Genomic DNA, 15452 nt, shown 5'->3' with positions numbered 1-15452 from the left:
ACAGAACACAGTTGCTTTCATATCAAAACAGTGTGACGGAATTAAAAAACCTGTATTTCACTATATAAATTCAGTTTTCTGTTAAAAATAAGTGTGAAATTCAAGACTCGGTGGGTGTAACAAAATGTTTGCTGCCTTCTCACTGTATCCTTACTGTGGAAAAGTATGGGGTGTAGCAAGATGGTGGCGATGGAACGTCACTTCCGTTACAAAATCTGATGGGTCGCCAAATCTGACGAAACAGGGTGTGTGCTAATGAGATCAGCTGGTCAACTCCATCCTATGTTGTGTCCTATAGTCTCACCAGGAAATAAGGTGGAAGTAATTGAGCAGTGTGTTTAAACAGCTATGAAGAGAGTGAGGTAATCTTGTGTAGAATTAATGGAAAGCTATTTTATTTTTTTTAAATAAGTACATTAATGTCTATATTGGTACATAGGGGAGCTGGACTTTAGAAAACAAAAGTGAACTTTGCCTTAAGGCTGGGTTCACACTGCTGCGGGGGGAGATCCGGATGTGATTCGCACAGCAAATCACATCCGATCTCCGTAGCAATGCGAGTTCAGCCATACAGATAGTATGGCTGAATTCGCAGCGCTCCCGCAGCAAACTCGCACGGGACCCTTTTTTGGGTCCGCAACAGAATCGGATCGCATGGGGGTTCACACCATGCGATCCGATTCCTGTGCGAGTCAGCAGATCGCACTGCGATATGCCGACGGATCTGGGGGTGTCATTAACATAACATTGACACTCCCAGCCATCCGCATAGGGCAGTGTGAACTGCCGGCGGGAGGTGTGCGATGCGGGAAAACGCCGCGGATTCGCGGCGTTCCCGCATCGCAGCGGTGTGAACCCGGCCTTAGGTAGATAATGTCAGGGGTAAATTTACTAAAACTGGTGCACACAGAATGTGGTGCAGCTGTGTGTATTTACCAATCAGCCTCTAACTTCAGCTTGTTCAATTAAGTTTTGACAATAAAACCTGGAAGATGATTGGTTACTATGCACAACTGCACTGCATTCTGTTTGTGCCAGCTTTAGTAAATCTCTCCCTCAATGTCATGGCTCCCACTAACTTACACTGTGACTGCTTTGGAATATCGGGTGATTTTCATAATAGAAGCTTAGAATGGATTAGTTAAAGGGGTTGTATAGGTTTGATTTTATATATATATATATATATATATATATATATATATATATATATATATATATATATATATATATATATAACATGTTATACTTACCTCCACTGTGCCGTTCGTTTTGCACAGAGTGGCCCCGATCCTGCTGTTCTGGGGTCCCACGGCGGCTGTCTTGGCTCCTCCCCACTAAAGCTAACCCCCCCTGGGAAGATCCTTCCCGAGATGGTTAGCTTGCGGGCGTGCTCCCGTGTCATACACTCGGCGTCCATAGACACCAAGTGTATGACTTGACCCCGCCCCCCGGCGTCTGCATCATTGAATGTGATTGACAGCAGCACGAGCCAATGGCTGCGCTGCTATCAATCTATCCAATCAACGGCCAGACTCAGTGGAGAAGAGGACGCCGGGGGATGCGCACAGCAGGTGAATGGGCTCAGGTAAGTAAAACGGGAGGGGGGGCTGGGGGGCCCATGACAGCGAGGTGTTTTTTCACCTTAACCTCCCTGGCGGTATGATTATTTCTGATTTCAGGTGCTGAAAGCGGTACCATTATTTTGCATGGAAATTTGGCGTTTTATATTGTAGGCCTGCAATTCTTAGGAATAACTCATCCCGGGTATGATAGTAGTTTGAAACACAAAATCATAAATTATAATATAATAAATACCTATAAATAATTCTAACAAATAATAATAATAAAAAAATATTCAATAATGTAATCAAATCAAAAACACTGAAATTCTCAGTTGCAGAATTGTCGCTGTCATTAGATTTAGTGTTTGCTGACGAATTTCCCCAGAAATCGCTATCGCTCAATTCTGCAAGTGATTCTAATTTATTATCGCTGTTTTCTAGCTGGTCTATAACCACTTTTGACATAAAGGGACACGTTTTGGTTGCTATGGACAATCTCCAAATTCCAGGCAGAAAAAACTGTATTTATAATATAAAACTACACGCAGGGCACTGGACAGACCACTAGGGACAAAGGGAGTGTGTAATTTTTTTATACAGTACTGTAATCTGTAATATTACAGTACTGTATGTGTATTGTGTGTTTTTACTTTTTTGAATTTGGCGCGATCTCCGCTCCCGTGCGTCGTAACGTCGCAGGGAACGGAGCTCAGAGGCACTACTGTGAATCGAGCGGAGGACGGCTGCACACACAGTGGGGAGGACATCACAGGATCCAGGGGACAAGGTAAGTAACTCTCCCTGTATCCTGCAATGCGTTCCCGAGTCTGGCTCTGGGTTACCGCTTATGGTACTGAAATTCAACCCCGAGCCAGACTCGGGAATACCGCTAGGGGGGGTTAATGCATAGGATACATTAGACCCCTTTCACACCACACCGCCCATAGCGTGGGCGGTAAAACGCCGCTGTTTTTAGCGGCATTTCACCGCCGGATTTGCACCGCATTTCGGCCGCTAGCGGGGCGCTTTTACCCCCTGCTAGCGGCTGAGAAAGGGTTAAAACCACCGGCAATACGCCGCAATAGCCCCAATTTCAATGGGGAGGAGTGGTGGAGGAGCGGTAAGCACACCGCTCCTTCACCGCTCCAAAGAAGCTGTTGGCAGGACTTTTCCCTGACGTCCTGCCAGCGCACCGATGTAGTGTGGAAGCCCTCGGGCTTTCACACTACAGACAATGGTGCAGCTTTTTTTGGGCAGATTGCAGGCGCTATTTCTAACGCTATAGCGCCTGCAAAACGCCCTGGTGTGAAAGGGGTCTTCAGGTGAAAAAACACAAACCTTTACAACCCCTTTAATAGGTTATAGCTAAAGATTGTAGAGCTAAAAATGTAGTTGAAATACATATGTGGGAACGGTTTTAGCCGTCAAAGTGTAGGCAGTTTTATTCAGCTTGTCTTGTGATGCAGTGCCCCCTGCCATACAGAAGTCAGGTACTTATGCTTCACTGAGGCAAGGGACAAGAATATAATAATAATAAAAAAATATTATTATTATTATTATTATTATTAATAATATTTACTTAGCACTTTTCCTTCTGGTCATCCAAAGTACAGAGCCTGAGCCTATTGATTAACCACTTAAGGACCGTCTCACGCCAATATACGTCGGCAGAATGGCACGGCTGGGCACAAGCACGTACAGGTGCGTTGCCCTTTAAGAGCCCAGCCGTGGGTGGCGCATGCGCCACCAGCGACGCACTCGCGACCCGGTCCTGAGCTCCATGACTGCGGGACTGGCTGACCCGATCGCCGCCTGTGTCCCGCGATCAGGGCACAGAGCTGAAGAACGGGGAGAGGTAAGTGTAAACAAACCTCTCCTTGTGCTTCCTAGTGAGCTTGTCACTGATCGTCTGTTCTCTGTCATAGGGAAAGACGATCAGTGATGTCACTCGCCAAGCCACGTCCCCTACAGTAAAAAAAAACATATTAGATCACACTTAACCCCTACACTTCCCTATAGTGTTAACCCCTTCACTGCCAGTGACATTTTTACAGTAATCAATGCATTTTTTATCGCACTGTTCGCTGTATTAATGCCAATGGTCCCAAAAATGTGTCAAAAATGTCCAAAGTGTCTGCCATAATGTCACAGTCACAATAAAAATCGCTGATCGCCACCATTACTAGTAAAAAAAAAATATTAATAAAAATGCCATAAAAATATCCCCTATTTTGTAGAGCTGAATTTACACCCTGCAGAGCTCAGTGAGGAGAACTCTGAGAGCTGATTGGAAGGAAGGGAACCCCCCTTCCCCTCACACAGCACACAGAAACAGGGTGGAGGCTGTTAATCACAGGGCTGTGTGCTGGAACTCCCTCCTCGTCACCTTTTTCTCTTGGTGTCAGGAAAACGTGCCAGAATTGATTCATGCAGATGGAAGAGGAATGGGTGCCAGACACTTCTTGAATGCAAAGAGATTTATTGTCTTATAAACAGAACTATGGGAGAGAGGGTTAGGGCCAGGACACCCTTTAGTAGATGTAATGTTAATTGGCAGACCCTGAGACAACTATAGGCAGACAGCCATGCAGGGAAAGGCATCCAGCTAGACACCACATCTGCATGAGTAGGACCGCTGTCTACTATGGCGACAAACAGTTTCTAACAAAGGTTGCAAAGAACTTTTTCACTTCTTTTACAATCTCTTGTATAACTTCACTCTGCTGAGCTCCCAGTCTTTCACTCGCCACTGGATCGCCTGAGCACTTGGAACTCACAGATACTCTTTAAGTGTCACCCCGCTGCCGTGCTTGGTCCCTGGCTTGGCACACAATAATGCTCTGCAAGTGTCACCTCCACTGGCTAGGTCCCTTGCTTGGCACCTGCTGAAGTTTTCCCAATTTTTCACCTACCACAGCTGGTGAGAATACTGCTCAGGTACCTGCTTCAGCTACTCACAGTGATCTCCGTTAGTAAGGTGGATGGTCCCTTAGTGGCGACAGTTTCTCCTCAACCTCCGACCACAGCTGGTTCTCCAGCCGGCAGAACCGTTGCTTCTGGTTAGTTTGCAAGACGCAGTCTCAACCCTACGTTGCTCTCTTGCTTCTGAATAGACTCTCAGACAGCCTAGCAGCCAGATGTCCCCGGGATAGGCCCAAGGCTTATGGCCTAGCAACCTGGGGCATTACAACACACGTCCACCCAGACAGCCGTCCAGGTGGCACCAAACCCCCTATCACCTGACTCCACCCAAATAAATAGGCTCTCCCAGAAGGCCAAGGGACCCAAGAAAATCCCTGTCCATTGGCTGAGACGCCCCATTCATTCCTAATCTGTCCTTGCAATGCCCTTGTCTTATTTAATGCCACCAGATACCCGGCCATCTAGTGACAGAAGAGAGAAGTGCAGCAATTCCAGAATTGGGGTGAAATCAATTGACCTCCTATCAATTGGCCAAGGCAACTCTCACTTGGCATATACATTTGATAGCAGCCATGCCTAAATATCAGGGTGATACATCATTAAGTGATGAATCAGACAGAAATAAAAAAACATCTGTGTGTAAGATCATATAGGAACACATAAGGAAAATAAATGATCTGATCTGCCCTATTTTTCAGCACTGTGGCCTGGTGGTTAGTATTTCTAGCTTACATTGGTCATTGGTTTAAATTATAACCACAACTGCAGAGATTTACCCTCACACTCCAAAGACCTGCTGGTAGGTAATTGGCTCCTGTCTAAATTATCTTAGTATGTTTATGCATTCACTTGTGGGAAGGGACTGATGTGACTGTATAGTATATGTAAAGTGCTAGATAAATTGTTGGTGCTATATAAATATCCGTAATAAAATAAGAGTAAAATGCCCTTTTGTCTTTTCCCTGCACACACAACCTAAAGCATGTGTCCAGTTTTGGATACATTGGGGAAAGATTATAACTCCTGTCGTGGTTTTTCACTCTATTTAAAAATTTCTCTCACTACCTGTCTAGGGAAACTGTTGTCACTGTGACTGGGAATCTCTCAAATGGAGCTGTGTATAGCACTAAAAAAGAAACGGGGGCTCAAACCCTTCTCCTCAAAAAATTGCTGGACTTTCACTTTAAGAATTTTTATGCATTTGTAACCAACGGAATTTAAATGCTTTTATGTTTATATTGCTTTATCTTGTGTTGTGTAGTACTAGCGGCCATAAATCCAGTAAGTTGTCCATACTGGCTGTTCGGGGTGCAGTGCTCCAGAGATCATATGCTATGTACTATATATATATATATATGAACTAAGACTTTTTTCCTGCTTTAGGATCTGTTTTCTCTCACAGATGAACAGGGCAGGACTCAAAGGAAGTGTGATAATAAAATCTGGAAGGGAAGACTGCAATATTTATTTTGGTTGTATGTGAACTGCACATTTTGCAGGACACTGATGATAATGAACAAGACCCAGGAGTGGCTGTTCTATGGACTGATAATGCGTTGTTAACATTATTATTACATTTATGCTAAGTTGTTTAAAAAATAGACACTGAAAACTATGGTTAAAGTAGAACTAAAGGCATTTTTTTTCCATTTTGGAAAGAGCAAGGGAGGTTTATATAACCCATGTCTGATTTTTGTTCATTATCTGTGTCCCATTGCAGAGATTTCCCTCCACTTCCTGTCCTATAGCCAAACAGGAAGTGAGAAGAAATCCCTGCAAATAAGGGAGTTCCTTGAGGACACCCAGGTCACCATAACTAGTTTGCCCATTGGAAGATTTCCCCTCTTTTACCTTTCTGAGGACAAACCAAAATCTGGGGTTTCCTTTTACTTTCACTTTTAATGATAATGGCAAATAGGACAAATAGAGAGGATGAATCTCCTAATGGGGGCACAGACAGCAATTAAAACTGACAAGTGTTCTAATCCCTCTCTACTCTATCCAAAATGAAAAAAAAAAGATTTGCCTTTAGTTATACTTCACTATATTCAATTAAAGCATAGGAAAAAAGTAATACCAATTCATATGGTGAGCTTAACCTCCCTGGCGGTATGATTATTTCAGATTTTTGGCGCTGAAAGCGGTACCATTATTTTGCATGGAAATTTGGCATTTTATATTGTAGGCCTGTAATTCTTAGCCCTTGTACTACACACGGTCGGACATTCCGACAACAAAATCCGTCAGATTTTTTCAGACGGATTTTGTACGAAAATGGTGTTGCATACACATGGTCGGACAAAGTTGTCGGAAAATCCAATCGTTCGGAATGTAATGACGTTCGTTCGTTACAACGAAACTACTTTCAGTCTAGTAGCCAATAGCTTTGGTCTCGTAATTTGATCTGAGCATGAGTGGCACTTTGTCCGATCGGGATTCTCTACAAACGATTGGAAAAAGTCTGATCGGATCATGTTGTTGGAAAATTTTTATATCCAGCTCTCAAACTTTGTTGGTCGGACATTCCGAAGGAAAAAGTCAGATGAAGCCCACACACGGTCAGATTATCCAACAACACGGTCTGATCGGACATTTTCCGTCGGAATGTCTGACCATGTGTACAAGGGCTTAGGAATAACTCACTTAAATCTGTCCAAACCAGAGTCTAGTAGACATCCCGGGTATGATAAAGTTTGAAAAATGAAATCATACATTATAATATAATAAATAACTATAAATAATTATACCAAATAATAATATAATAATAATAAAAATTATTCAATAATGTAATCAAATCAAAAACACAGAAATTTGCTCAGTTGCAGAATTGTCGGTGTCATTACTTTCAGTGTTTGATGACGGATCTCCCCACAAAACGCTATCGCTCAATTCTGCGAGTGATTCTGATTTATTATCACTGCTGTCTAACTGGTCTAAAACCACTTTTGATGTAAAGGGACGGTTTTGGTTGCTATGGACAATCTCCAGTTTCCAGGCAGAAAGAACAGTTTTTATAATATAAAACTGCATGCAGGGCACTGGGCAGACCACTAGGGACAAAAGGGATGTGATGTAATTTCATACAGTAATGTAATCTGTAAGATTACAGTGTACTGTATTATGTATTGTGTGTTTTACTCTTTGAATTTGGCGCCGTTCTCTGTCCCAGTGCGTCACAGCACTCGCAGGGAATGGCTCCATAATGAATCGAGCGGAGGACGAGCCGCTCACACTGCGGGGAGACATCGCAGGATGCTGGGGACAAGGTAAGTAACTGTACCTGGATCCTGCGATGCGATCCCGAGTCTGACTCGGGGTTACCGATTTTGGTTCTGAAATTCCACCCCAAACCAGACTCGGAAATACCTCCAGGGAGGTTAAAACGTAAAGCCTCATGAACACTGGACGTTTTTGATGTTGCTCTTTGGAGCGTCTAGTGTTTTTTTTTTTCTGCCTCCTCTGCATTTTAGCCTATGGAGGTTATTTACGAAAAGGCAAATCTACTTTGCACTGCAAGTGCACTTGGAAGTACAGTCGCTCCAAATCTAAGGGGTAGATGCTGTTTGATATTTTCCTTGCATGTCCCCCTCAGATCTACAGCGACTTTACTTCCAAGTGCACTTTCAGTGCAAAGTGGATTTTCCTTTAGTAAATAACCCTCTATGTGTCCATGCACACATCAGCGGCTAGAGGAGTTTAGTACCAGGGGCATTTAGAGGTAGAAAAAACCCCACTGCTAGGAGCAGCGGCATTTTGGCAGAAAAAATATTGACGCACGGTAACGCACCGTAACACTAGGTGTGTTTTGGTGCTTCAGCATTCATTTATTTGAAAGTCCAGAATAAATCATTATTCTAGTCATTAAAATTAATTACTGCCCAATCGCTTGATGCGCCTAATGCGTTTGCAAGCTTCAACCATTTTTTCTACCAAAACATTGCTGCCATTGCTGCCAGGAGGAAAGGCGTCTAGGAAAGATAACAGAAACATTCAGTGTGCATGAGGCCTAGAGGTCCAGAAGTAAATGACCTGTTTGATTATGAGGACCATCAAGTCTGCCCATTTGTTTTTGTTTCATTTTTGTGTTTTGTTTTCTTGTTAACTTTAGTGTCTGAGTATAGATCTATGGTTGTCCCAATCATGTTTGAAGCCATTTACAGTTGACTGTCTCACTACCTCTTTTGGTAATTTATTCCAGGCATCAAGCACCCTTTCGGTAAAATAATACTTTCTAAAATTAGCTTTGAACTTTCCTCCAGTTAGTTTGAGTTAATGTTCCTGTGTTCTTGATTTTGGTTTCATATTGAAAAAACTGCCCCCCTGAACCTTATTTACCCATGATGTATTTAAAGGTTTCAATCATGCCTCCCCTTTCCCTTCAAAAAAAGTCATGTCTATCAGAAGATACACAAGGGGAATATTGTAGGATTTGGGAAAGGTTACCTTTACCTTGCCATGGGATTATTGGTTGTGTTCAGGGAGTATGCCACTACTTTACTAAATCGAGTACTGTGTGAAATCTGTCACACTAGAATAAACGTCATAGCGGTCTTTTACACTTATATGTATGCAATAAAGCATTCATTTATTCACCTTTTTACTTTTATATTTATTTAGTTTTATATGCTTGTTTTTGCTGATTTTATACATTACAAAATGCACAATGTCCTTTATTTTTAACATGCATTACAGTGTAGAGGTGCACTAAAATGTGCAATTGACATGTTTTATTGAATTTCAATATTTATGCAAATATGTGACCTAAAACATGATCTTGATACTACAACTAGATAAGGAGAAAAACATTTAAAGAAAATAATCAAAACACTGTACTTGTTAATTTATTATTTGGGAAAATTATCCAAAGTTGCATATTTGCACGTGGCAAAAGTATGTGAACCTCTAGGGTTTTCAGTTAATTTAAAGTGAAAATTAGGGCTCTTTCAGATGGTCAGCCAGGAAATGGTAAAGATAGGTGGCAGAGCTGCAGTTTTGTCGCCTACGGGAATTTAAAACAGTTGGATACGGCTGTACACATGTCTGACAATGGGGCCTGAGTGGCTTTAAAAACATTGCACTTGTTCTTGTGATATGATCTCTCTGCAAAAAAAATCTTTGGACTGCAATTGAAGATCTTGGTGTGCTGGCAAATATGTGTATTGATCAAGGCAGCTTCCTCTGGCAGCAGTAGGGAATGGGTATTCTCGCTGGACTGAGTGGAGCTCATGTAATGACGTGGGTCCTGCTCAGTCCTTGAGTAATGGGAGCACAGCCTATGTGATGATGTGCCACCTAGACTGAGCCAGTGTAAACCGTTCACAGTAAACGGGCAAATCGAATAATTGTTATTCTGCCTGAAGAGGACTGCCATATGAGGAAGCTGGGGACAGCGCTGGAGCATGAAAAGGGCAAGGCCTCTGGGCACACTGGGTGTATTGATTCAGTGTTTGAGATTTGGCTTCTTGGTGTGGGTGGAAGGCACAGATGCACGGCATGCTTGCACCATCCAGCCTCGTTGCCAGCAGCCCATAAAAATCAACGAGAGGCTGATAGCTGCTGTGGCTGAACGGTGCACAAATGCTACTTATTGTATGTTTAGGGCAGTATGCACCCAGGGATGAATGCCAGGAAAGCAGAAAAAGAACGGAAACTGTACTTACACTTTAAAATTGTGATAAATAATATTTTGGGTAATGCATAAATTAAAATATCAGTATTAAGTGGCAAACATTGTTAGGGGAAATGGAATCCTTTGTATATTTTTTTATGTAACACAATTAACTATGAATCCTGGAAGAGGGCAATTATTTATCTCGAGGTCTTGCAGCAGACATTAAAGAATGTTTAGCCTAACTATACTGGATGAATACCAGCTGGATACAGCTGACAAGTGATTCATGGGGAAATCCTTGGTGAGTTACTGATAAGAGTGTCATTCAACTTGTCTAAAAAGTGAAGCTTAACAGCGACTGAGCTGTGCAAGGCTAAGTGCGACATGCGACATTCAGCTTTAACTCTGCTGGTTTCCTAAATTAGATACGTATAAATCATGTGAATATTTACTGGTGTCCCTTTTCCAAAAAGACTTTTGACTCTGTTTTTGTACTTACCATGTTCTAACACCTAAGGGAACACCAACTCAGTTTCCCACATTTTAAACAGCAACCAGATTGTTATACCAATGTTTTTATGCTTATAATAGTCCCAGCCTTCAATATATCGTAGATCTCATTATATGAAATAATATTAACAGGATATATTTGTATGGTTGGATTTTTACTGTTATTCCATACCCTTATCCCAATAGGCATGCCATAAACACAAATTTGTAAAATACTATTGTACATAAAAAAGTTCTTATACTATATTTCCTAACATTTTATATTATCCTGTCTCCATGTCCAGCCACCAATGACCAAACTAGTTAGACTGATCACTTACTAGAATAGCATAATACAGTAATTTAATGTACATTATACATTGGCTTACTGTACTATGCTGTTCTAGTAAGTTAGTAAATGATTATTCTGTCTAGTTTTGTTGTATGTAAGAATGTAACATGTAATTATGTAGTTATATGTATTCACCTCCTTTATTTCCTCCTGATAAAGTAAGTAGTTGTCTAAAAAGCGTGTAAGAATATTCTCCCCCCCCCAAACGGTGACTCTCAAATTTAGAATGTGGTCGATAACAAGGATAAATATGAGGGTTACTGGACCAATGAATAGACTTGGAGGCTGGAGAGCACAACATTTTAGGAGATATAGTATATTTACACTTTTTTGTATAAGAGGGCTTTATGAATGGTACAGATGATGATAATTTTCTAAAAATATTTAAATAATAAATGAGAATTTTAAAGAGTATGTTTGTGTTTATGGACTACCTATTTAAAATTCCAGTTTTGTATTTGGAATCCTTGTTATGTGAAATATTATATTAAAGGATGAAAATATATGGCCATGGAAGGGCAACGACGGATGATTCTGTGCTGCTACATGAATGGGTGGAATGGAGGAATGGGGGACAAGTGAGCCATCACAGCTGAAGTGCAAGCACCTTAACACCAGTATAATTGTCTATGTTAGGAGCCTGGATCTAGGAATCTATGGGACTATGACGATCCATAGGGGTTGATTTGAAGTCTAGCACATGCTTGCAGTCACCACAGGGTTATTACCTTCTGCAGTGTTGGCACTTAGGCACTTTCTAGGCCAGGTCAAGGTCACATTATTATTATTATTATTATACAGGATTTATATAGCACCAACAGTTTATGCAGCGCTTTACAGCTTGAGGGTAGACAGTACAAATACAATACAGTTTAATGCAGTGGGAATCAGAGGGCCCTGCTCATTGGAGCTTACAATCTAAGAGGGAGGGTCAACAGATATAAGAGGTAATAACTGTGGGGGCTGTGCTGATGGAGAAAATAAATGTACAGATGTTAGGTGGGGGCCACATAGGCTTCTCTGAAGAGATGAGTTTTCAGGGATTGTCTGAAAGCAGACAAAGTAGGAGATAGTCAGACAGATTGCCGTAGAGCATTCCAGAGGATGGGAGAGGCTCGGAAGAAGGCCTGGAGGTGAGCATGGGACAAAGGAACTATAAATTAGGAGGTCTTGGGAGGAGCAAAGAGGATGATTTTGTTGATATTTTGAGTTCAGGTTAGTGATGTAGCTGGGGGCCAGGTTGTGGGTGGCTTTGTAAGTTACTGTTAGTATCTTGAATTTAATTTGTTGGTTGAGTGGCAGCCAATGGAGGGATTGCAGAGAGGGGTAGCAGACGCTGAGTGGTTTGTAAGGTGGATGAGCCTGGCAACAGCGTTCATGATGGATTGAAGAGAGATAGCCTATTTAGAGGTAAGCCAATGAGGAGGGAGTTGCAGTAGTCAAGGCAAGAGATGACCAGAGAGTGGATTAGAAGCTTTGCGGTAACATTAGTTATGAAGGGGCATATCTTGGAGATGTTGCAGAGGCTGAGGTGGCAAGCTCTGGACACCAATTGGATGTGGGCCCAAAAGGATAGTTCAGAGTACAGGATTACACCTAGGACCTTGGCATGGTGGGATGGGTTGATAGTTGAGCCGTTGATTTTGACAAAGAAATCAGGGAAAGGGGCATGTGAGGGAGGAAATAACATGAGTTTGGTTTTGGATAGGTTGAGTTTGAGGAAGTGATGTGACATCCAGGCTGATATGTCTATTAGTAAGTTGGTGATGTGTGAGGAGACAGATGGAGTGAGTTGGGGGGTGGAGGTAGATTTGAGTGTCATCTGTGTAGAGATGATATTGATAGCCATGGGAGGCTATAAACTGACCCAGAAAGGAGGTGTAGATTGAGAAAAGGAGAGGTCTAAGAACAGAACCTTGGGGGACCCGACAGAGAAAGAGAAGAGGAGGAAGTAGAATTGTAAATGACACTGAAGGAGCAGTGGGATAGGTAGGATGAGAACCCATGAAGAGTACAGTCACATGGACCAAAGGAGTGGAATTTTTTTGAGGAGGAGGGAGTGGTCCACTGTACCAAAGGAGCAGAGAGGTCCAGGAGAAGTAGTACAAAATAGTGTCCATTGGTTTAAGCCATTAGTAGGTCATTTGTGAGTTTAAGGAGAGCAGTTTCCCTGTTGAGGGCAAGATCCTGGTTGAAGGGGATCAAGAAGTTTGTTCATAGTCAGACGGTCGCTCAGTTGGTTGTAGACCAGTCTTTCAAGGAGTTTGGAGGGGAAGGAGAGTAAGGAGATGGGGCATAGGTTATTAAGATTGGTGGGGTCCAGTGAGGGCTTTTTAAGGATATGGATGACTAGCGGATGTTTTGGAGATTTGGGGAAGATGCCAGAAGAGAGGGAGAGATTGAAAATGTGAGTTAGATAGTGTAGAATAGAATCAGAGGGTGAGCGTAGTATTTGTGAGGGAGCAAGATCCAAATCCCTTAATTTGACCCCTATTTGACATAAAAGCTAATTATTTTGTAGTCCAAAATAACAACTAGGAGAGATCTTTAAGATAAAGCAAACAGTATACTGGACAGCTTTGATTTTATGACATTATCAACCATTGTTTTGCACTTATCATACAGATATAGCAAAATGCTTACAAAACAGCCTAGGCAGTTAAGGGTGGGCTGTAGATAAAAACAAACTGTGCAGCTTTGATAAAAGCTAAATAATGCTCTAGCTTAAGGGGTAGGCCATTTCCGTTCCTTCTGAAGACTGGCTAAACAAGTCTTAGGGGTGGCATCACCCCATAATGCTTTTTTGCTAGGCTGTTGCTAAGATATCATCAGCCGATTCAAGAACCCTTGCACTCTCTTTCCCCTGTCACAGTAGCTTTGCAAAGGAGGAGATAGAGGGCCACACATGTGCAAGGGTTTTGCCGCGTACACACGTAGCAGACTATCCGGCGGACTTAGTCTGGCGGACTTTCCGGCGGACTTAGTCTGGCGGACTTTCCGCCGGACTGTCCGCCAGACTTTCCGAACTAGCTACTTGTCCACACACGGCACTTTTTCAGCGGACTAATACGGCGTACTAAGTCCGTTGGACTATCCGCCGTACTTTTAAAATGAACGGACTCGCCCACACATGCGGAGCAAAGTCCGCTCATTTTGAGCGCGTCTCTAGATAGCCAGGGCCAGCGAAGGAGGCGTCGCTGGCCTCGTCACCTGGTATGGACTTAAAGGGGAACCCCTACGCCGAAAAATCGGCGTGGGGTCCCCCCCTAGGTCCATATCAGACCCTTATCCAAGCATGCTACCCGGCTGGCCAAGAAAGGCCCCTTCTGAGCCGTACCAGGCCGCGTGCCCTCAACATGGGGGGTGCCTTGGGGAAGGGGGGCCGCGCGGCCCCCCACCCCAAAGCACCTTGTCCCCATTTTGATGAGGACAAGGGCCTCTTCCCGACAACCCTGGCTGTTGGTTGTCGGGGTCTGCGGGCGGGGGGCTTATTGGAATCTGGGAGCCCCCTTTAAAAAGGGGGCCCCCGGATCCCGGCCCCCCACCCTATGTGAATGAGTACGGGTATGTACCCCTACCCATTCACCTGTGAAAAAAAGTAAAAAAAAAACACAACACACAAGGGTTAAAATAGTTTATTGCACAGCTCCGGGGGGCCTTCTTCCGTCTTTGGGGGTCTTCTCGCCGGACTCCTCCGCTATCTTCTGCTCTTTTGCTAGCTCTTTCACTAGCGGAGGAGCCCAGCTTTCTTCTTCACCGCCACCCTCTTCTTCCGACTTCGGGGGTCTTGTCCCCCTCTTCAAGGGTCTTGTCCCCCTCTTCGGTTCTTCTTGCCGGGCCACCGCGCCTTCTTCTAGCTCTTTTACAGGTGGTGGCCCGGTCTTCTGTCGCCGCTGTCTTCTGGCCTTCTGTTCTTCTGTTCTTTTCTTCTGGAGATGTTGCCTCGTCGCGGTCTCCGGTCACAATGGCAGGGACGCGGCACGCGGCGACTTATATAGGGACATCGCCAGATGATGTCACCGCCCATTATGATGTCACAGTCCCAGAGGATGCTGGGAGTGTCTTAGAAACTTCCTTGCAACAAGGTAGAAAAGGACAATGCCATCCCAGAGAGATTTTTAGCTAGGCCTTGGGAGGTATATCAATGGTCCACACCTTCAGTATACGAAAGGCATTTTCCAACTTTGATCAAAGCTGCACAGTTTATTTTTATCTACAAGTACACTTACCTGCATAGGCAGTTTTTTTTTTTGTAAAAGTGATCCATCCCTTTAAACATAACAACAGGGGGCAATTGGTATGTGCACAGTGCGGTGGCGGAACTTGATTGGCCTGCACAGAGTCAAGACCACAACCCAATAGAACACCTTTGGGATGAATTAAGGAGACTGTGAGCCAGGCATTCTTCTCCAACATCAGTGCCTGACCTCACAAATGCGCTTCTGGAAGAATGGTCAAACATTCCCATAGACACACTCCTAAGCCTTGTGGACAGCCTTCCCAGAAGAGCTGAAGC

At 43.3% G+C, this 15452-nt stretch overlaps 2 protein-coding genes across 3 annotated transcripts in view; one reads left to right on the top strand and one right to left on the bottom strand.

Moving 5' to 3' along the window:
• Positions 1 to 15452, top strand: part of FBXL13 (F-box and leucine rich repeat protein 13) — a 234129-nt gene that overhangs the window by 102261 nt on the left and 116416 nt on the right. The gene's annotated exons all lie outside the window — the stretch shown is intronic.
• LRRC17 (leucine rich repeat containing 17) overlaps positions 1 to 15452 on the bottom strand; it is a 31311-nt gene that overhangs the window by 9014 nt on the left and 6845 nt on the right. The window lies entirely within an intron of this gene.

This window comes from Lithobates pipiens, unplaced genomic scaffold (genome assembly GCF_037356315.1).
Source record: "Lithobates pipiens isolate NorthernLeopardFrog02 unplaced genomic scaffold, aLitPip1_a1.2 Scaffold_8, whole genome shotgun sequence".
Taxonomy (NCBI): domain Eukaryota; kingdom Metazoa; phylum Chordata; class Amphibia; order Anura; family Ranidae; genus Lithobates; species Lithobates pipiens.
Note: the sequence above shows the minus strand (reverse complement) of the source record. Positions and strands in the feature narration are given on the sequence as shown.